This window comes from Amblyomma maculatum, chromosome 1, assembly GCF_055883805.1.
Source record: "Amblyomma maculatum isolate TAMU_Amacu chromosome 1, ASM5588380v1, whole genome shotgun sequence".
Taxonomy (NCBI): Eukaryota; Metazoa; Arthropoda; class Arachnida; order Ixodida; family Ixodidae; genus Amblyomma; species Amblyomma maculatum.
The window spans coordinates 153,861,506-153,882,830 of record NC_139344.1 but is presented as its reverse complement, the minus strand read 5'-3'; the positions used below and the strand labels follow the sequence as shown (position 1 = coordinate 153,882,830).

General features: G+C 44.7%; 2 protein-coding genes and 1 long non-coding RNA gene across 11 annotated transcripts in view; 2 read left to right on the top strand and 1 right to left on the bottom strand.

Annotated features, from left to right (window-relative positions):
- LOC146204659 (uncharacterized) overlaps positions 1-21,325 on the top strand; it is a 99,800-nt gene that overhangs the window by 44,571 nt on the left and 33,904 nt on the right. The window lies entirely within an intron of this gene.
- LOC146204660 (queuosine 5'-phosphate N-glycosylase/hydrolase-like) overlaps positions 1-21,325 on the bottom strand; it is a 44,529-nt gene that overhangs the window by 18,490 nt on the left and 4,714 nt on the right. For 4 of the 7 annotated variants that reach the window (XR_014704006.1, XR_014704005.1, XR_014704009.1 and 1 more), the window contains 2 exons: positions 7,866-10,601; positions 3,961-4,037 (listed from right to left, as the gene is read on the bottom strand). The gene's annotated coding sequence lies outside the window, so the exon portion shown is untranslated. Of the gene's footprint in view, positions 1-3,960; positions 4,038-7,259; positions 7,444-7,865; positions 10,642-12,713; positions 19,827-21,325 lie in introns of those variants that run through there. The other 3 variants (XR_014704008.1, XR_014704007.1, XR_014704011.1) reach the window with 3 other exon arrangements.
- Positions 10,084-20,757, top strand: LOC146204661 (uncharacterized). Its single transcript, XR_014704013.1, has 2 exons — positions 10,084-10,194; positions 20,477-20,757. It is a non-coding gene; the product is annotated as an uncharacterized LOC146204661 (long non-coding RNA).

Sequence of the window (21,325 nt, the reverse complement as noted above, 5' to 3'; positions counted from 1 at the left end):
ATTTGTGCACGCAAATCACGCCCTTTCCCGCTCGTTCACGTTTCAAGCATTTCAAATTTGCCGCCACTGGAAGTCAGTACTACGCGACCTGTCTGGATGTCGCCATTACCCCTCTAATTAATTACCTAGTTAACCCACATGCATCATATTATTTCCCCAGCAAGATTTCTTGGTCCTCTATCTAATGCAACCATTCTTTTTCTTATAACTTGTTTCGTTCAAATGTAATTGTGATGACAATTCTGGTGACATGAAACTGCAGACATACCTACATAATGCTGACGCATTAAAATGGTAGTGACAAAGCATTACTGCCCTGTGCAGTCAAACCTATTTGACACATGGTGCCTCTGTTGCCACAGAGGACATGGGCTCAACTTCAATGTCTTAGCTGTGAGAAGCCAAGGAAATGGAGGTTAGCATTTCATTTACAATAATGCCAGTCACAATACTGCGGTCTGGCTAGCGGTGGTGATCGTTCAAGGGACAGAACATGCACACCCTCTTTTGGCATGCTACTGCACTGCTCCTCACTACTTGGCATCTCTGCTCCCATCCGCCTAATGCAATGAACTATACGAGTACTGATGCGACAGCATTTGCTGACCGTGAAGAATGTCGGGCATTCAGCGTCAGTGTCCATGCGAAGCCTTCGCCTTGTAACTGTGGCAGGTGGTGTTAAGAGGTATTTCGCGCCCTCCATTAATGGAAGAGAAGGGAGATATTTGGACAGGAAAGATGCAGCAAAGTTGAACCAAAAGCCACGACGAATAGAAATAGAATATAATAAGGATTGGAATTATTGGAGAGTGAAAAAAACGATGGAATTAAAATTGGATTGGTTGAAATGTTCCAAAGTGACTCTGGCTATGAGGGACGCTGTAGTGGAGGGCTGCAGATAATTATGACTAAGTGAGGTTCTTGAATGTATGCACTCTGAAATCGCACAGCACGTGGGCATCTTGCATTATGTCTCCATTGTAACATGGCAAGGATCGAATCCGGGTTTCCAGGCTCTGTAGTCAAGCACCCAATGACCAAGCCACCACGGTGCACAATGAGAATAGTAAATACATTGGTGAGTGAATTTCTTCTGCAGTCAGTCGAACTAACCGTCCTTAAATCCCTAAATATGTTTTTCCTACAACAAAACTTCCTATGAAAATGCTCTTCATGAACTGTTCCCAGCACTGAGGGCTGTCAGGCATTGCCCCTAGTATGTGGGCCATTCACTTCTGATCTCTTCAGTAGGCACTCCAATCCTGAGTGACCTTAGTACATTGCTGCAGAAGTGGTGGCTGCTGGAGACAGGATAAAATAGAAAAAGGTCCAATGGACTTATTTTCAGTAATGCTACTGCACATGTGTGAAGCCTCCTCCTCTATTTCTACATAGTGGGGCAGAAGTTCACTGCGAGTGCGAAATCCATGAAAGACGTCTTCTGGGTCATTGACGCGACAAACTGTTGCGCAATAATTACATGCATTGCTAGCATGTACTCGGCCCTCAGGACCACATACATTGTCCCTGCCTGCTATTGCAACAAACGAAAAGACGCTGTCAGGTTTGCCTTCTAACAGATCAAGTGCCGCTTGGAAAATAAACCCACCCTACTATTGTGAAAGAATTTCTGCAGAAAATATGTGAGGGAGCCCCGGTAACCCGCCCTGCCAAACATACCTTGCCTGACGTCTGCAAGAAGAGGCGCGACTGGAAAAAGGCCTATAGCAGAGCTACATTGCATGTGCTTAACAAAGTTGTTTGCTGGGTTAACTAGTATAGCATCCTAAAATTTGAAAGTGCTTCGAAAGACAAGGACAAGAGAAGTGGACGAGACAAAAGCGTTTGTCCTGTCCACCTCTCTCGTCCTTATCTTTCTTAGCACTTTCAAATTTTAAGACTGCAAGTGCTGTTGTGTATAGCAATAAATCTGGGTATTCATAATTTGTCTGTTTTTTATTTTGTTGGCTATTCATGACAAGCTTACAGAGGGGTATTTACATGACCTCACACATGCCGTTTTATTGCCCCGAAGATGGCTTTTGCGAAGAAATCCGGAGTAAATTGTGGTGAGCCAATGAGACATGCATAGCAGTTTTTTGCAACGCTCCATGAACAGCAAAATGGTGGCCACTGTGATGTTGGTGAATAGACCAAGCATGCACACAGTTTTATGTAATGTGAACCAAGGATTAAAAAAAAAAAAAAAAAAAAGCGGAGCACTGCAGCTGACTGAAACTGACGACATATTATTCGTCTTCGTGTAGTTCTGTTTGGAGTACTCCTTATATTTTATGTAACTGGTTAATTAGCTGAGATTAATTATTCTAATTTTTTTTAATATTCAGTTTAGGCCCAAGTACCCTTCATTAAGTTCTAGAGGGTGTTCACGTACAAATGACCCAGTTTTTTCTACTAACGTACTTCCTGCATGATTGTTTTTTCCAGCATTTAAACAAAGTGCACAAATATGAAAGGAAAAGAAAATACCAAATGACTGCGGTCTTGCTCTGCTATTAGTTTGAACTATCCGAATTCAGGTTTTATCTTGCATGAAAAATGACAGAATCCTCTTCATGAGTATGCGGCTTCCGCCTACGCTGAAAATCCGGAAAGCCTGTCTTTTTTTTTTCCTTTTTATTTCAAATCAATGAAGCATACACGCCCGCCGTTTCAAAGTGAGCAGCCAACACCACTGTCAGCCAACTCGGACAAAGATTTTGTTAAGCTGTCCCACTGACAAAATTTGGCTATGGCAAACACGATGATGGTCCCCAAATTTGGTCCAAACTACCCTCAAAATTTGACTTCATCTGATTTGGACCAAAACAGACGTTCAGGCTAATGCAGCTATGTCAAGTGACTTCCAAATTTAGTCCAGGCCACTCTCTGCTGAAGCTGGATTCAGTTTATTGACAGGCACACTGGACAGCACTCAAAATATTGCTATGTCGCTAATGCGATCATGGATGTAACAATACAATAAAATAAGGTGAGCGCTTGTCAAAGAACAGAGAGCATGTGCAATTAAAAAAATCATTGACATTTTCCCGAGACGTGGTTACAGGGATGACAGTGTTTCATCGCAAGAGATCCCTTCAGTTGTTTTTATGCAATTTCAGTGCCAAATTACAATAAATCCTTGATTCTTGGATATTATAGTGCTCGATCTATACTAAGTAAGACATTTTTCATTTACACCATAATCTAATTTAGTACATATTGTTACATTTTGGTCCATGTTTTGTCTCTTTACAGGTCCGACAGGCACATTAAAGTGCAAGGTTCTTAGTAACAATAGTGCAGCACTAGTGCTGTGTAGCTGTGCACTGTGAACTATCAGACATAAAAGGCCACTTCTTGAAGGCCTTTTTGGTGTCCATGGGATCGAAGCATAAGTTATAGTCCTGTACATTGTTGATAAATTCAGCCTAGCCCCACCATCCACTGGTTGTCCTGGTTAAGTGAGTTGGTAGACAAACTGCCCCACATGAGCAACGGTCCAAGGTTCACTCCTTGGACCACGTCAAATTTTTCACTATTGAAGCTTCTGGAAAACTTGTATAGCTTTTCTTTTTACCTGTATGGCAGCACTTATGTGGGTGCTAATAAGTAAGTCTACTTTATCTTAAGTGTTTCCACTAAGTATACATTTGACTGATCCAGCAGCCTATTGCGTGGTACTGCTTTCTTTGATACATGTCGCATAATTCAGCACTCTGCCGGAGACTAGCACTGCACTTGCTGCTAATCATATTGCTGTAACGCACGTAGCTCAGCCAGAATGTTCTCCTCAGTTGAGCAAACCAACCATTTTCTGGTCCGAGCATTTCAGCAATAAAAAAAATTAGTGGACAACACACTTTGAAACAAAATTATCTTTATTATTTCAATCAGTAAGCTACTATCATTTGCTTACCATGCATGAAACATTTTGTAGATTTTGAACTGTATACTCACAAGATGAGTTAAAACGGTTCCAAGTGATAACAGCTACAAGTGAATGGCAGCCATCCTTCCACCAGTGTTCTTGTGATCTGCAAAGAGCAAGCCTCCGGAAGTGAAAGCTGCATGGGCCACAATTTCCACACAAAGTCCTGTATCAAGGCATTTCTAGAACAAAAGAGTTTATTCTAGTAATGTTGATAGGCAGTTCATTGAAAGGTTTTGCAGACACAGCTGCTTCTAGCCAAGGAGCTTCAATTTCTTGAGGTGTATTACCATTTTGTTTTCGTTCATGAACGTGCCACAGAATACATATCTTTATCTGCCAACGGAATTTTTTTTTTTTTGGTACTTCGTTCTTTTCAAGGCTGAAGCAGTACAGGAAAGATAAGGGCTGCAAAACAGATTGATCTTGTGGTAAAGTATGTGAAGTAAATGAAATAGGCTTCTGCCACAGCAAAAACCCTCCACCTAGTAAACAATCTATTTCACTCCGGCAATGTAGTTATATGAGAAAGCAATTGCGACTGGCTTTAGCGGCAGTAATATGTGTGGGTCTCAGAACGGACATGTGTACAGTACTACAGTTTGCAGCAGTTTGGATTTTTATGGAACATTTTTTTGAACCCGCAAAACCGAAATAAAAATTCGCCTCAAGCAACCTGGTGCGCAGTTCCCCTTCAAGTCAGCTGAATAGTGCAAAGAAAGATTGTTGGTGTGTGGCATAGACACCATGACTACCGTTTTTTTTTTTTTTTTTTTTTTTGCAGTTTTTCGAAGTACATAGGCGAAAATCTAGAGCTAAAAATACGAATTAAAAACGTACAACCTACAAAAAAACTCCGTGCTTCAGGTTGGGCACAGATGCAAAGAGCGACGTGTCAAAGAACGCAAACAAAAGAAAACTAAGCGCTGTAAAAGCTGATCCATAGCCTCCTCTATTTTTTTGTGCCTGCCGGATGCGCCCTCCGCGGCCGTCGACGCGACTCTGCTGCTACGCCACTTAGAGCCGAGTGGTGGCGCTAGTCACGTTGGGGTTCGGAAATGCGGTTTTGTGCCTAAAATCAGAGGTACAGTCGACATTAGAAACAAATCAGAGATCCGTTGGACGATTAGCACTAGGTGCCCACGGCAAAACTACAAATGAGGCGGTACAGGGAGATATGGGCTGGGCATCTTTCGAAGTACGGGAAGCTCAGAGTAAAATATTATATGAGGAACGCCTGAGGAAATTGGACAGTAACAGATGGGCAGCTAAGGTATTTAAATACCTGTACCTAAAAAGCGTTGACTCACAGTGGAGGAAAAGATCTAGGAAACTAACTAGTAAGTATGCTAGTAACAAGGACGGAGAAATAAAGAGCATTAAGCAACAGGTGAAAAACACAGAAGGTAAAAATTGGATAAATTCGATGGGAAAAAAACAGAGTGTGGAATTATACCGAAAGTGGAAAATGCAGATCAGGAAGGAAGATTTCTTTGATAACTCAAGAGGCAGTGCCCTACTTTTTGAAGCTAGATCAGGGTGCCTTAGAACACGCAGCTACAAAAAGAAGTTTAACAATGGAGATGACGCATGCGCTGTATGTGGAAACTGCAGTGAAACAATTGACCATATTATACTCGAATGCAATGGTATCCATCCGGAAGTTGATGCAGGCGCAGTCACTGTTCCTGAAGCTCTGGGGTTTAGAGATAACAGTGGCCGGGTGAATAAACCGGCGGTGGAAACTAGCAAAAAACGGCTGGAAGATTGGTGGCTTAAAAGCAGAGAAGTGACATAATGTTAGTAATGTAGGAGCAAAATTTAATAAATAGAATGATGGTTTAGTTAACCATTTTAAATCAATAATTAAGATATATGGAGAAAAATGAGCATGATAGCTACTGCTACCACCCCGTTTCAAAGGGGACGCTCCTATATTCCATCCATCCATCCATCCATTCGTCTGCATTCGCCGCGGCTGCACCACGCAGTCGCTCCGTCGCGCTCGCGCGTATTTTGATCCTTATACACTCATGATTCACTCTCTTTGTCTCACACGTGCAAAAACTTAACCTTGCTGGCGTTCGTTATTGTGACAGCACTGCTTAGATGCTAAATTCATGCGTCAGGGACCCAAAAATCGGTGACGATCAACGCATGCGGTACCATCTGCTCCCTTCCAACGGTGAGCCAAGAATTGTTTTGTCTGGATAGCAATAATGTTATTTGCAGCCTGCCTAAATCTGCCTGTGGTGTACTCTGTCTATAATTCGATCAATATTAGTGGTCGCATTTTCTCAGACTGCCAGCCCTTAGTTTTGTTGTTGTGCTTGTGCTCGATGAACTTGTGCTTGCACGGAACTTTTTAAGTATACGATTGTAATATCAAAGCGCATTATTAAGCCGCTGACAGTTGCCTTGCAGGTACTTAATGGCATACTGCTGTGTGCCACGTTGCCGCTCAGGTGGGAAAAGCAAGATTCCAGGAATCTCGTTCCACGAAATTCCGGCGGACACGGCGCTACGGGAGCAGTGGTTGAAAGCCATACGGAGGGACAACTGGGTGCCGAACAGAACCTCGAATTATTCAAGAGTGTGTAGCCGGCACTTCAAGGAAGCCGACTTTGCGGAGGGCAAACGGCACCGCCTCAAGAAAGGTGTGCCCTCCTTGTTTCCAGAATACCCTTCGTACATGAAGCCAAGGCAGTTATTACATCAAAGGAGTACAGAAAGCATCGGGAAAAGGGCGTTTCCGAAAACCAACTAAAAGGAACCTGAGCCGGCTACAAAGCGGCAGAAGTTCCAGGACGGCACAGAAACAGAAATGTCAGAGGACAATTATCAAGAGGCCAGCCCATCTTATCCAGAAAGAGATGAACAGGCCAAACCTGAAAATGAAATGGAACCGCAGGAAGCTCCAAATAGTACACATGCGAATTTTTCACACCAAGCACTTCAAGTGAATGTTGGAGTGTCCAGCTTACTTGCAAATGAAAGAGCAAGATCGAAACGCAGAGAAAAGGATCTCAAAAAACAGGTTGAAAAGCTTCGACGCACTGTAGACCACTACAAAACAGACCTTGAAAAATTGAAAAATGATTGCAATTTCGGTAATCTGCAGTACATTCGTCAGCAGGCAGAGGAGAAGAATATTTCCGCTCTTTTTTTATGGGATCAAATTGTTCACTTTCGCCGCAAAAAACAAACTTGGACTGAAGACGTAGTGCGCCATTGCATCGTGCTGCGCCACCTCTCCACAAAAGCTTACGAGCACGCAAGGAGGGAGATGTTACTCAAGCTACCTAGCAGAGCTACCCTTTTGAATTACCTTGGGAGCAGCTCGGGTGAGACAGGTGCTACTGCTATTCGCGTGAATATTCATGCATGTACCCTTCAGCATACGTTTCAGAATCAGCCAGCTTGGAAAAATTATTCGTGGACGCTATTACACTGGGCAGGAAATTCACAGAAAAATGCGGAACCTGCTTCACGAGCGGCGCGCGACCATCAATGCGCTCTTGAAACTGCATGCGCAGCACCCGTACGTGAGTGGCGCCCCCACCACGATGAGTGGTTGCGTCGCGCGACTGCAGCGACGGCGCGCTCCCATTGTTCGCTCCGGGATCCGGCAGGCACAGAAAAAATAGAGGAGGTGTCGATTACTTCAAATCTTGCGTGCACGTTTCTGTACAGTCCTGTCGTTTTTCAGAGAATAACTGGCACTTTTTACATCGGAAACAATAAATTACTTTCTTCCTGCCGATACATTCCGAACATGCTTTTAGTGCGCTCGCCCAAGTTCCGTACTTGCCCCCACGCATTGACATTATAAATGGCATTGAACCATTTTTAACCTCGCAGAAGCCGCTAAAATCACTGTACTCTCCTAAGCTCGTTTCCGATGCACGGACATTTTAAACAGGAGCGAACTTACCAAGATGAGGTGAATTGCGCGTATCGGTGGTCTCGGTTCGTCGAGGTTGCAAGTGTACGACAACAATGCTTTAGCACAGCGTTTAAGGGTCTGGTTGCCGACTTATAAAAACTGAGAAAGCATATGATAACCACAGCGGTAAAGAGGAAATGTAACAGCATAACAACAGCACATATTTCTGCCTCTAACGCCGAACCACTTGCCGGACGTTATATGCTTCAAGCACGGCGCCATGAAGAAAATCCAAAAGCGAATGCAGCAAGGTATGCAGCGCCACTACTCGAAATTACAGCAATTACAACTTCATGGAAAATATCAGTTACCAAAAAAAGTTCCCTTCTGAATGACATCTAACATCAATTCAACATTTAGAACTGTATTCTTGTTGAGAAAGCTTAGTTTGTTGCATCCTAAATAGAGAAAAAAAAATTATTCGTTAAAATTTGGTAAGTGCCGCCTTCTGCAGTTCTGCACCGCTCGCAAATGCAGTTTCGGCGCCCTATTTGAAATACTTATTTTAAACGAGTGCATGTTTGCGCAGATAGACCTCGCAAGGGCTGCTTTGCTTTATCGAGACATTTGACGCACGACATGTAGCAGGGATCGCAAGGCACATCCGCGCAGACCTGTGAGAAACCAGTGGAAATGTGAAGATATTCCCTTGCTCCTTTTTCTTCTCGCAAGCAATATTCCAAGCACAAATAGAAGTGACTATGAAAATACTTCGCAGAGCCCAAAAGGAAGAATACACTGACGCTGAACAGTCAAATTACGAATCCAACTGGATTGACATGTTGGAAAACAAGCGGCTAATTTGAGCCTGGCAGTTTTGTTGATGTGTTCAACTGACAGCAAAGCATCCTAACTACTGGCATCAACTAGAGCACAACTCACCCGTGATTTTTTTTTTTTTTTTTTTTTTACTTTTTACAGGGACTCAAGCTATACAAATCTTTTATAAATGCACTAAACAAAGCGGCGCAAGCATAGAAACAAGCGATAGTTTGTTTTGTCTCGCACTCTTATTTTTTCCTTCATGCATGAGCGCCCACACACTAGGAGGATGAAAATCCTGCAGGTTATGCACCTGTATGGATATGAACGAGGAATGACAAATGATGCAGCATATGTCCAAATAAAGGCACATAATGCTCTTGGAGAGCCTATAGAAACTCTCAAATTGAAATAATCTTATACTACAATCCTTCTTTTCTTCTGGACGAACACAATGCTTATAAAATATGTTCGCAAAATATGGTCTGTAATGCAAGCAACTTTCCTGTCATCAGCAGGACATCCGCGGCTATGCATCTAAAACTTGCAGCCACTGTGGGGAAGCAATATGAAATGCAACAGTAAGATGCACTGCCTTGATCTAGCAATCTTTTTCCACCTCAAATGAGAATTCAGTGTACTCACCACATTTACAAGTATTACAAGGTCCTTACTACCCATCCGGTTAGCCCCTGAATTTACATCTCCAAAATGAGAGGGCATGTGCTGCACTTACCATATTTGCTAAATATGCACTCGGGCACAACAAAACACAGTGCCTTTCAGGTCTTGCAGGCATGCGCTATGTTCATCTGTCAAGAAATGTCTAAATACTTGCGTGTCTAGTTAGAAACAGACCCCTATTTCACAATAACTGGGCCAACTAAAAAATGTTAGGAACTCGCACAAGCCGCACAGTTTCATGCTCGCAGAATAGCAGCGATGTTCTTCTACCAAGCACATATATGACCAACTGCTTATTTCTGTTATCTGAAACTGCTTCCCCAAAAAAAATCTTGGCTCTTCAGTAAAACTTCCCATCATGTCAGAAAAGAAAGAAATGAAGCACCATACAACACTTCCTAGCTGCACCATAGAACTGAGCAGAGTCCACTTTTATTTTTTTGGTTAAGTTGTTTTTCTTTTTTAGATACGAAATGGCTGCGCTATTCCAAGTTTGACATTGTGTCTACTCCTATCTTCGTCCAGGTTGGATCGATAGTATGTATAATTGAATCGATAAATAAAAAATGAAGCTAGTGTGACTTGATGAAAATAATGCTCAGCACTTTCTGCACATTGGAAAGTACAAAACACTAGCCATGCAACAATGACTAGCATCTCACAACAAGTAGGTTTTCAAGGATATTGTGTACGTTTTTATATAGGAGTGTCTTGCACTTTTTTTTTTTAGGTGAAGATGCAATAGGTGTGCAGCAGCAAAGAAAAAAAAATGGCAAGAGCATAGCCGAAGATGATGATGGTGCCATGGTCAGAGAGAAAGTCGAAACCTGAAATGGTGTCACAGGAGCACGACGAAAGAACAAATTCTGTGGTACATAATGAGCTGTGAATGGCGACCCTGGCCGTGCAGGCGGTCAAAGCCGAAAGACACTGCACATTATGGTGTGAGAAGCGAAAGCACAGATAATGATGTCCTCACTTTTATTAGCTTGTGCAGTTTCCTACACATCACAGATACAGTAGCACCAGTATCAACAAGAAACGGCCCTCCACCGCTTCAAGTACATTTGTAGGAACAATACGTGGCCCTACATTTGTTGACATAATCGCAGTTCTTGCCTCAGACAGTAACTAGTTTTCCTGGGGCAAAGATGCAGCAAAGAAACCGAGTGGCGTTATGAGGATGAAGGCGAGTAGGCAGGTGGTGAGTGGAGGTGTCAAAGTTGTCTGCAGGACAGACGTGACCGGGGCTCAGGAGGCGCGTAAAGGCAGGCACATCTGCAGGTGGCGACAATGACGCACAATGTGACCAGAAACTCTGCACGCATAACAAATAAGAAGGTTGTCATATGTGCGCCAGAAGTCCACACAAAAAGGGGATGGCTACGTAGGAATGAAGGCGGTAGGCTACAATGGAAGGCGGAACGGGATAAACATGTCTGACCAGATCTGACGTTGCCATACATGAGCGTTACCGCAGCAGGAACCTGCAGATTAATGAATGGCAGCACTTCAGACACTTGCTCGCAAATCAGCCTGAAAGGTCATGGCCAGGCTAGATGGAGATCCCCAAATGTTCTTAATTAGGAGTAGCTGTTATGTCACCTCCCCAATCGCAATCTTTAAACTGGTCCAGCAGCAAGCTGCTGACGGAACTAAGCTGGAAAGTAATTCAAAGTGCACAGAAGGTGGCTGAACCAGAATGCGCTGCTTTGCTCCTGGCAAAGCATGAATATATTGGCAACAGTGATAGGGTTTGGGGCAACAACATCTGGACTGCGTCAGCCTTGATGTTTTTGAGAATGCGCTTTATCCGATCCATCTCTGGCTGGAGACTTCTAGATGTGTACACAGGTTCACAATGTCTTCAGTATAACTGGTGAAGGATCCTTGCAGCTGGGTTTAGGCTCACAAGTACTGTTTGGAACACAGCTTTTGTATGCAAGAGCGGCCAAAGATCTAAGAAAAGGCGCGTTTAAAAGCAGACTAGGTGGTGAAGTTTGCTTTATGGTTTCTGCTCTACAAACTGGCAACGCCTGTCACATAAAACACCATGTTGTTCAGCTTCCCAGCGTCGCCTCCCCGGTTGTGGATGCTTAACCGCTTGTAAGAGGGAAGCCAATCCTATGTATCTTGGTCATTGAACCCATTGAAAATGGCAAGGTCCCACTATCGACATCAAGGTCCCTAGATGCCTATCTTAATGTTTAGCCAGCTGTGGCTACCTAATCCTTGAAAACTTCATCTCATTCGCACACTTCATTTTCTGCTGCCCCTTGCTACACGAAGTCAAGAATGTAGCGCAAAAATAAGAACAATGGACGAAGAAGGACACATAAGGCGATTGACTAGCGCTAGTCGATCATTTTATATGTCCTTCTTCGTCTGTTCTTTATTTTTGCGCTAAATTCTTGACTCCATGAATCATTAACTAGCCCGGCAGCAAGCTACACTTGGGAGGGAACGGATAAGGTTTGCCACACGAGGGAAGGTGTACGAATTCAGGATCTCTGAACAGAATAGATATTCAGTTTTAAGCGACGAAGGCGATCTTAGTCTAGAAGCAATGAGCGATAATTTCAGAGCCATTGATAATGAGTGCATGGCAGAGGTAGGCAATAGGATAATTAGACACGCTACCAGTAAACTACCTAAGCAGACGAAATATCTGATTATGAAATGGCAAGGCACGAAAACCTCCATTACAGCGGTCAGGATGGAACTGGCAGAGATGTTAAAGGTACTCAGTGAACGTAATTTGTTCGACGCAAGGAAGTATATTACTGAGAGAATAGAGCACGCTCTAAAAAAACAGTGCTAGCCTGAAAGAGGTGAAGGGGAAATTCATCATCATCATCATCATCATAAGCCTGACTATACCCACTGCAGGGCGAAGGCCTCTCCCATATTTCTCCACTTAACCCGGGAAATTAAGTAGGTGAAAATCCGATGTATGCATGCCAAGGTAGCCGAGGAGTTCTACACTGATCTGTGCAGTAGCCTAGTAACGAGGCTGATAATGAGATTAGCAATAGTTAAGAGCAATCAGACGTTCCGTCAGTGACAAAGGAAGAGGTTAAGAAAGCTTTAGAAGCTATGAAAAGGGGGAAAGCAGCTGGGGAGGCTCAGGTAACTGCAGATTTGTTGAAGGACTGTGGGGATATTGTGCTTGAAAAATGGCCATCCTGCACATGCAATGTCTGGACATTGTCACCGGAGTTTTGGAAGAATGCTGACATTATTTTAATCTTTAAGAAAGGGGATGCTAAGGACTCGAAAAATTACAGACCAATCAACATACTACCTGTTGCGTATACGGAATTTACTAAGGTCATTGCTACTACAGTTATATATATTGAACTTGAAGGGGATCACGAAATAGTTAGATACCTAGGCAATTTCATATAAAGCATACCAACAGATGAGGCTCTCTATAACCCAGAAGCATGAATATGGTACATGTATGGCAGCGGTGCGTTGCCTGCCGGCAACACACTGCTCACCAAGGGTGCGGCGATGACCCACAAGGCGTACACACGCACTGAATGTCACCTCCCACCTAGTGCCGAAAAGGAGAGTACACTGGGCACACTTCCAAATGCCGCTTCGCAGGCGCCGGAAATCTTGGCAGGCAGCAGCTGCCAAGACTGTACAACCCGGCTCCATGCATGAAAAATGATCGTCGGTGAGCTGTTAAAACAATCCTTTGGAGGGCACGACACGCAATTCGATGGACATGAACAACGCTGCTAAACTTTAATGTGGGATTTTCAGGGGGATATTTTGAGAGTTCGATATAGGAATATGATATATGTGCATTTGATATATCTGGGATCAAATATAGAATCAGGGCAACCTTAGACTTTAATCAACCAAATGATCAGGCAGGCCCAGCCAAGGTGCACTGTACCTCCACCACCGGTGTGCTGCCATCGTTTAGACTATGACGACCCTTATAGACCAGAATACGGAGGGTAAATTGATCGCCGCCATTTTGAGCGCGCTGTAAGGGTACCTAGAGGTGCTGCAGCGAAATGACTGCTCTGCACTACCAAACGAGGTGGCCATGGGTATTCATAGCGCTTACGCCTTTACGTTTCTTTGAAGTTTTCACAACTTGCTGCTCACAAAATCGTCAAAAGTGCATTTCTGCCTCATGGCAAGGCTGTTCTCCACATCTCGCAATGGCAGAGGCAAGCACAGCGTCCACAAGTGGAGCGACTGGTTCGGTTAAGTGCATGGTACCTTTCTATGCGAAAAATACTACGGTTGTGACTTTTCCACTTTGATTTGCATGCCCAATAATATGCCACATATTACCAAGACCTTTGCAGTACGCAATATATCTTACCCTCGCGTGGTGTCTGCAAAAATTTGTTGCAGTCCGCACCGCACAAACAGGTGGCATGCCGCAAGTGCGAGTAAACATGTCTCATTTGCTCCGATTCCCTGATGTCTCCGTTTTCATTTCAGCAAGGAAGTGCCTTTTTTTTTTTAACAGCCATGATAAGCAATGCCAACCAGTCACAAAAATAAGACCTTGATATCTCCTGTTTGGTTGATGTGCTGCTGATTCATTCTTCAACCCTGCTGGAACGAAAAAACAAAACAAAAGAGACACCGGGGAATCATCGCCAGTGAGAAGTATTCACTCGCAGTAGCGGCATGCGGTCTGTTTTGTGAGGTGTGGGCTGCGGCAGATTTTTTGCAGTCACCACGCAAAGGTAAAACATATTGCGGACTGCAAAGGTTTTGCTTGTACATGGGACATTACTTGGGGGTGCAAATCAAATAAGAAAAGTCACAGCCATAGCAAGCCTGCATGCAACGGTACCATGCGCTTATAGGAACTACTCGCTTCACTTGTGGACACTGTACTTGCCTCTGCCCTCGCAAGATGTAAAGAATAGCCTTGCTGTGAGGCAGAAATTAACTTTTGACAATTTTATCAGCAGCCAGTTCTGAAAACTTCAAAGAAACATAGAAGCACTAGAGCTAGACACCCACGGCTGCCTCGTTTGACAATCCAGAGCCATAGTTTCGCTGCGGCACCTATAGATGGTGCTAGAACGCTCTCAAAATGGCAGTGTTCAATTTACCCTCATTGCTCTGGTCTATAGACCGTTTCAAAAAGTGGTCATGGGAGCTGCCATATTGAATACTGGGCTGTGCTGCTCGCACAGGAGAAGTTGAGAATTATCTCTTCCAAACCCGCCCCACAGCCCAGTCAAACCAGTTTCGCCGAGGCTCGTGAAAAGGCCTATAGCACAACATGCCACTGCCCTGCTGCACTTCTCACAGTCACCTAATCAAATTGCATCGAACCGCATTTCTTGTACCTGGCGCAATTAATGGCCCAATACAATTAATGTTAAGCAAAAATCATGTTTCGCTAAATTTTATGGCACAATAACAAGGCATCAAAACATCATGGCAAAACATCAAGTTTTGGAACAATATTGCGTTTTGGGGCAGGATGGAGCAGAATGAAGCAGTTTGGAGCAGAATGAAGCAAACGGAGTGAATGGAGCAGTACTTCCACACTGCAGGTAACAAAGCACTGGATGTTGTCGGCGAATGTGTCTGCTTAGGACAGGTAACAACCGCAGATCCGGACCATGAAACGGCAATAACTACAGGTTTTCCCCCGAATTTAATCCTAGTGCTAGTGCAAATAATCTGAGCGCTGACTGATATAGTCTGCGTGCCATGTAATTTAATTTGAGTGCTAAGCATTTAATTAAAGCGCCAGCATATTTATTTTGAGCGCGAGCTCAAATAATGCCAGCGCCAACTAATTTACTCTGAGTGCCAAAGCAATTAATACAAGCGCTGGCAAATTTAATCCGTGTGCAAACCAACTTAATCCATATGTGGAAAATGAATGCAATAGATGGCTCCAAAGCACGAAACATGAATTCCAGAAATAAATCGAAATTGAGATAATCTTTCAGACAATGCGCCAAATCAGCGAAGCGTCAACTTATAGGATAGCCTTAAATCAGTATTATGAAAAACATTGCCTTGATGCAAGTGTTTTAAACCTAATGTCTCCCAGAAAATAAAATTAAGCACTGCTGTTTGGGTTGTAAGCTCTGCTGTACATAGTTACAGCCACTTTGCCATGTCACAGCCAGACTGAATGCAACGGTGTGCGCTCTCTATTTCCGTGGTAGTGGCCGTGTAAAATTGAGAAAGCGGTAAAATGAGATATGTTTCTCTGGCTCCATATCTTCTTGCCTGAACCAACTCTGCTTTATGCTAATCCTTCTTTTCTGTTAGTGGCGTTGAATCATTATTAGAAACACAAATACATTTCTGCACCGGTTGCCATTTCGTAAAAACAGCAGGCTGTCGAGTGAAGGCCGAAATGCCATCGGCATGCAGATTCAGTGCATATGACAACCCATAATAAGCAGTGCTTGACCAGCCGATTAGAAGATGACAGTCATATTTATTCACTTGTCATAAGTCTAAACTAAAAGCTGCAAGAGGTGTGTCATAAACTGCAGTTTTTCAGCTGCGCGTGGTTCTTGGTTTTTTGCACGATACAAGAACAAAGCGAAATAGTGCATGCAGATGTGACACCTAAGCGTCGCATGGTCTGCGAAGTGATCTCAATTTCGATTTATTTCTGGAATTCATGCTTTGTGCTTTAGAGCCCTCTACCGCATTCATTTTTCACATATGAATTAAATCCGCTGGCGCTTGTATTAACTGCATTGGCACTCTGATTAAATTGTTTGGCACTGTCATTATTCGAGTTAGCGTTCGGATTAAATACACTGCCGCTTTTATTAAATGCCTGGCACTCAAATTAAATTACACGGTGCGCAGATTGTATCAGTTGGCGCTCAGATTATTTCCGCTGGCACTAGGATTAAATTCAGAAGGAAAACCTGTAGAACAAGTCTAGGATGGAGCGCATTTGGCAAGTTCTCGCAGGTCATGACTAGTAGCTTACCGGTATAACTCAGGAGAAAAGTAAATAACAGTTGCATCTTACGAGTACTCATCTATGGGGCTCAAATGTGAAGGCTAATTAAACGGGTTATACTTAAGTTGAAGTAGATGCATAGAGCTACGGAATGGAAAATGGTAAGTGTAGTCTAGAGATAGGAAGCATGCAGAGTGGGTCCAAGAAATCAACTCTAAATAATGACATTCTAGTCGAAATCAAGAACAAATGGCCACAAGCAGGACATATATTGCAAAGAGAGGATAACCGATGGTCGCTAAGAGTAACAAATTGAATTCCAAGTGAAGGCAAGCGTGGCAGGGGGCGGCAGAAAGTCAGGTGGGTGGACGAGGTAAGTAAGTTTTCAGGGGTCAAGTGGGTGCAGCTAGCACAAGACCGGGTTAACTGAAGGATTATGAGAGAAGCCTTCGTTCTGCATTGGGTATAGTCCAGCTAATGATGATGATGATGATGAGCTATGGACGAAAAACCGCACGGCAACAAAGGCTCCTTTATCGCAGAAAACCTGGATTAAAAAAAAATCTTCCCACCAGTTGAACCAAACTCATTAAAATGGCCAATTTGCCACCACTCTGAAATGAATGGCCGTGCAGCATAACTTTTGGGATCTGCACTCACAAAATCAATACTGACATGTACATTTCACTTGAGAAATCAGTCGCTAACGGTGACACCAGCATTTCATCTCTCCTCCTGAGTACTCCCTGCCACTCTAGATACTGCTTGTGTAAAAAGAAATATTGCTCACATGTCGTATTGTCTACGAAGAGGCTTCACAAATTCATAAAACATTTAGGCTCCAACGCCTTTAAATTAAACTGCGCACGCTCTTTTCTCTCTGCGCGTGGAGGGGCAGCTGAACTGCGCATGTGCAAAGGTTATCGCGGTGCAGGACTTGCACTTTTGAATGCAGCAAATTAAACCAACTTAGCGTTTTTTTAGGTATAAGTCACAGAAGAAAGGTACAAAAAGATGAAATTTCTAAATTTTTAACAACATAACTAAGACCCTGAGCTTCAGGCCCTGCGTGACCACCCCCGTGCCCTCCGTCTGCAGCTCGTGCCTCATCCGCTTGTGACCGGATTGCTCTGGTGCGACTTGTCATCGGCTCTACCGCGTCCATCCATCCCGGGGGTCTTTCCTCCTGCCATTTTCCATTCCCTTCACGACATCTGCCATCCCAGCATCAGAGCCACATGGTGCCTCATTACCCAGCGGTACGTCTGGCCAAACATTAGATGTTCGCCAGTGGGCCCGCTCGTGTCTTGCTTGCCAGTTAGTCAAAATGACTCACTATACAAGGACTCCGCCCCAGTCTTTCCTGCCACCTGGTTGTTGCTTTGACCACGTTCACCTTGATTTGGTTGGACCACCACCTCCATCTAATGGCTGCCGGCACATTCTGATGATGATTGACCGCTTCACTCGTCGGCTCGAAGCAGTGCCCATTCTGGACATTACTGCGGAAACAGTTGCCAAAGCCTTCATTTCAGCATGGATTTCCCACTCTGGCTGTTACCACGGATCGTGGCCGCCAGTTTGAATGCATCCTCTTCACTTCCCTTACCTGTCTGCTCGGCACTAAACACTGCCGCACCACAGCATACCATCCTTGTGCCAACGGCATGGTTGAGCGGCGCCATCGTCAGCTCAAGACTGCCCTCATTGCTCGCCTAGATCGCGAGCACGGGGCTGGTCACCTTCCTGTGGTGTTTCTTAGCCTACGAACCATTTTTCGTCACGACCTTGGCTGTTCGGTGGCCGAAGTCATCTCTGAGACTTATTCGTTCCTTCGGCTTCCTCGTCCCAGCCCCTGCAGTACCTTTAACGCCTCTGGGACTGCATTCAACACCTAAACCCAGTCCCACCTCGATCATCTGACCGTCAGATCTTTGTGCACCCAGACCTTGCTTCCTCGACACATGTTTTTCTAAGGCTAGACACTGTAAAGGCGCCTCTTAGCCCCACCCTATGATGGCCCGTACCGCGTCCTCAACAAGACCACAAAGTCAGCGACTATCCTGCTGGATGGTCGTGAAGAGGTAATCTCCCTGAATCGCCTTAAACCCAAATACATGGAGACACCTCCCCAGGAGCTCCACTCGGATGTTGCTGTCTTATCTGTCGACGTGCCTGCCGCTGAGGCCATCCCTGCCCCGTTGGCGCGTACATTTCGCCGCTCCATTTGGTCGGGGGGCCCTGTAGCGCACAGCGCCGCTGTAAAGCGGAGGCGCTAAGATAGGCGTTCACACCAGCAAAAGAAGAAAATAAGGCTGAACGACGCGTGCTCAGTGAGCAAGCACGGCATGGGCTGTTCGGTTCGAGAAGCCTGCCACGCTGGTCCTCTTGTTCTGGTGCTCTGCTACAACGCCGTAAATTCCTTACATGCTCTTCACTGCAGGATACTTTCTGCCGGCTGCAAATATACACAGAACCAGCACTCCACTGCTTCAATAAAATGCTGCATTAGGCTTGGGCACTGCCAGCTTCGACAATAAAGGAAAGAAGGCCACGGACACAAAGAAAAATTTAAATGAAGCTGAACCATGGCACAAGGATCAGAATTCCCCGCAAAGTAATTTGAGATGCAGATCAAAAAGCTGCACAGAAGACTGTTCTTTGCCCGCAGCTGCGAGGAGGGCTATCAAATGCAGGTGCCGTATTCGGTTCGAGGTCGAGCACAGAGACTGGCATTCAACAAAAACAGTATGGAGCTCCTATCGGGATGGAGTCTGATGACGATTTACGACCTGCGGGAAGTCGGCGCAGCCGTGGGCGAGCTGTGTACCACGGGCGTACTGGTACCCCATGACGGGTAGGCGAGCCATGATAATTCGCCCCCTTGTGTTTCCTCGCGACTGCGGCGACAGGGATTTCAGCAGAACGAGTCAGAGTACGGCCTGCATGCGGGGCCCGCTCGGCATAGGGGGTGGCCTTCCTTGCTTTGGCAGCGGCACCAGGAGTGGAGTCCAACAACCCAAGTCCCGACCCCTGCCCTGATTCCTGTATTACATGGGCCTGCTGAAGGACCAGCCGTGCGACTCCAATCGGGAAAATGGCACCCAGGTGGAGGTCACGATTAAGGGAGGAGGGTGTTGGAATTTTAGATTCCCCGCGCCCGCACGACACGGCGAACACCCCCTCTGTCTCCCTCACGGGGATACCTCAGCTCTCTCCTTCCCCTGAAGCAGTGGCAGAGAGGGCAGGGGCGAGAGAACTGGCGTAGCGTGCCGGGCGGCCCCTCCTTCCCCCTACCCTCTCATATCAATGCACAGCATCTCATCCGGGGGAGACGACGCCACGACGCCAGAGCGCGCGAATGCTGCTATGACCAAGGATAAAAATTGGGCACTCCCAATAAACAGCCCAGTCCGGTGGCTCTGCCTCAGTGTTTCGTTCTTCCCTGCCACGGGTGTGGTCAGAGCTAGCGGCGGGGCGTTCGGTTCTGAGCACAGAGCCAGAGTCCCGTGAGAACCCCCACAAGGTGTTGGTACATGTCTCCTTGACGTCAGCTCCGGCATCCACTGCAGTGAAGAGCAAGCACAGAGCAACGGCAGGGTTCAAAGCGATCGCTGAATGGAAATGTTTTTTTTTTTTTTTTTTCATCTAAAGCACAAATTAGATTAAGCTCTAAAAAATAAATGCCATTGAATGGTACTGTGTCATGTAATATTTATATATATATATATATACACATATATAACTGCAAAAAATTTGCACATTTAAAGCGGACAGTGCCCAGGCCTAAAGCACCATTGCACTCAAGCAGTGGACTGCTAGTTCGCAGCCAGCAGAAAGTGGGCTGCTGCGATGAGCAGGCACAGAGCAACACCGTGGCTGCCTGCAAAGGCCCAACTTGAGAAATTATTTTCTCACTTAAAAGCACCCTGATTAAACCTTCAGAATTAAATGGCAATGAATGGCTGTGCAAACTAGTATCTTTCATATTTTTAATAGGGCCACTTCATTACATAACTGACGAAGTATAAACCTTAATAAGGTAATTTTCTCGGATTTAGAATATTTTTGCAGGTGCACCTTACATTGTTTGATCTCATTTATAATGTTTTTGCAGGTGCACCTTAAGTTGTTTGATCTCTTTTATAGGCTTTCTGTCTTCTAAAACAGTTGGAGAAATAGATTGAGTATTATAATAGTAATAATTGGTTTACAGGAAAGGAAAAGTTTTTCCGTGGACACCTAAATCGCGCTGCAAGGGAAGGAAGATGGGAGCGAAAGCGGAAGGAGAGAGGCCCCATAGTGGAGTGCTACGAAGTAATTTTGACCACCTGGGGATCTTTAACATGCATTGACATCGCACAGCACACAGATGCCTCTCCGCTTTGCATCCATCGAAACGCAGCTGCCGGCAGTCGGATTCGAACCCAGGCACTCTGGAACTCAAGTCTAGTGTCTAGTACCATAAGAATATAAAATTTGATAAACATTTCAAAATTTCAGCTTTTTGTACCATATTTTACGATTTATATTTGAACCAATATAAGGCCGATCGCTCGCGATCCGCCTCTGCTTTTTTTTTTTTTTTTTAGGAGGAGGAGTAATGCCCCCTGATGTTCCCGAGATTCTTAGGTGGTGCCTGGGAGAAAAAGACGCTGAAGTCTGCTCGCGCGCTCTGTGCGGAGCACTGGCTGCTGGTACAGCTTCTCCCTGTCTTTTAGGCACGTCTAGCTCTATTGTCCGTGACAATATTTTATGATTTTTATTTGTACAAAAATAAGGCAGAGTTTGTTTATTTCCTGCACATCAAAAGAACAATGCATTTTATTAATATGAAAATGTTTGTTTATAGTGATGCATCAAAAAGGTAATTCTTTTACAAATTTATCTGAGTGACTAGGTTTTGCTATCAATTACAAACTTAAAAGAGTATAGACCACCTTCACTCTGGCTACGTCATGAAGATGCGGTGGCGCTGTCGTAATTACAGACTTTCGCGTGGTAGGAAAAACAATGCTTCAGTTGCTTTCGGCTACTGTGATTGTGTGATGGTTTGCTGCAGCCG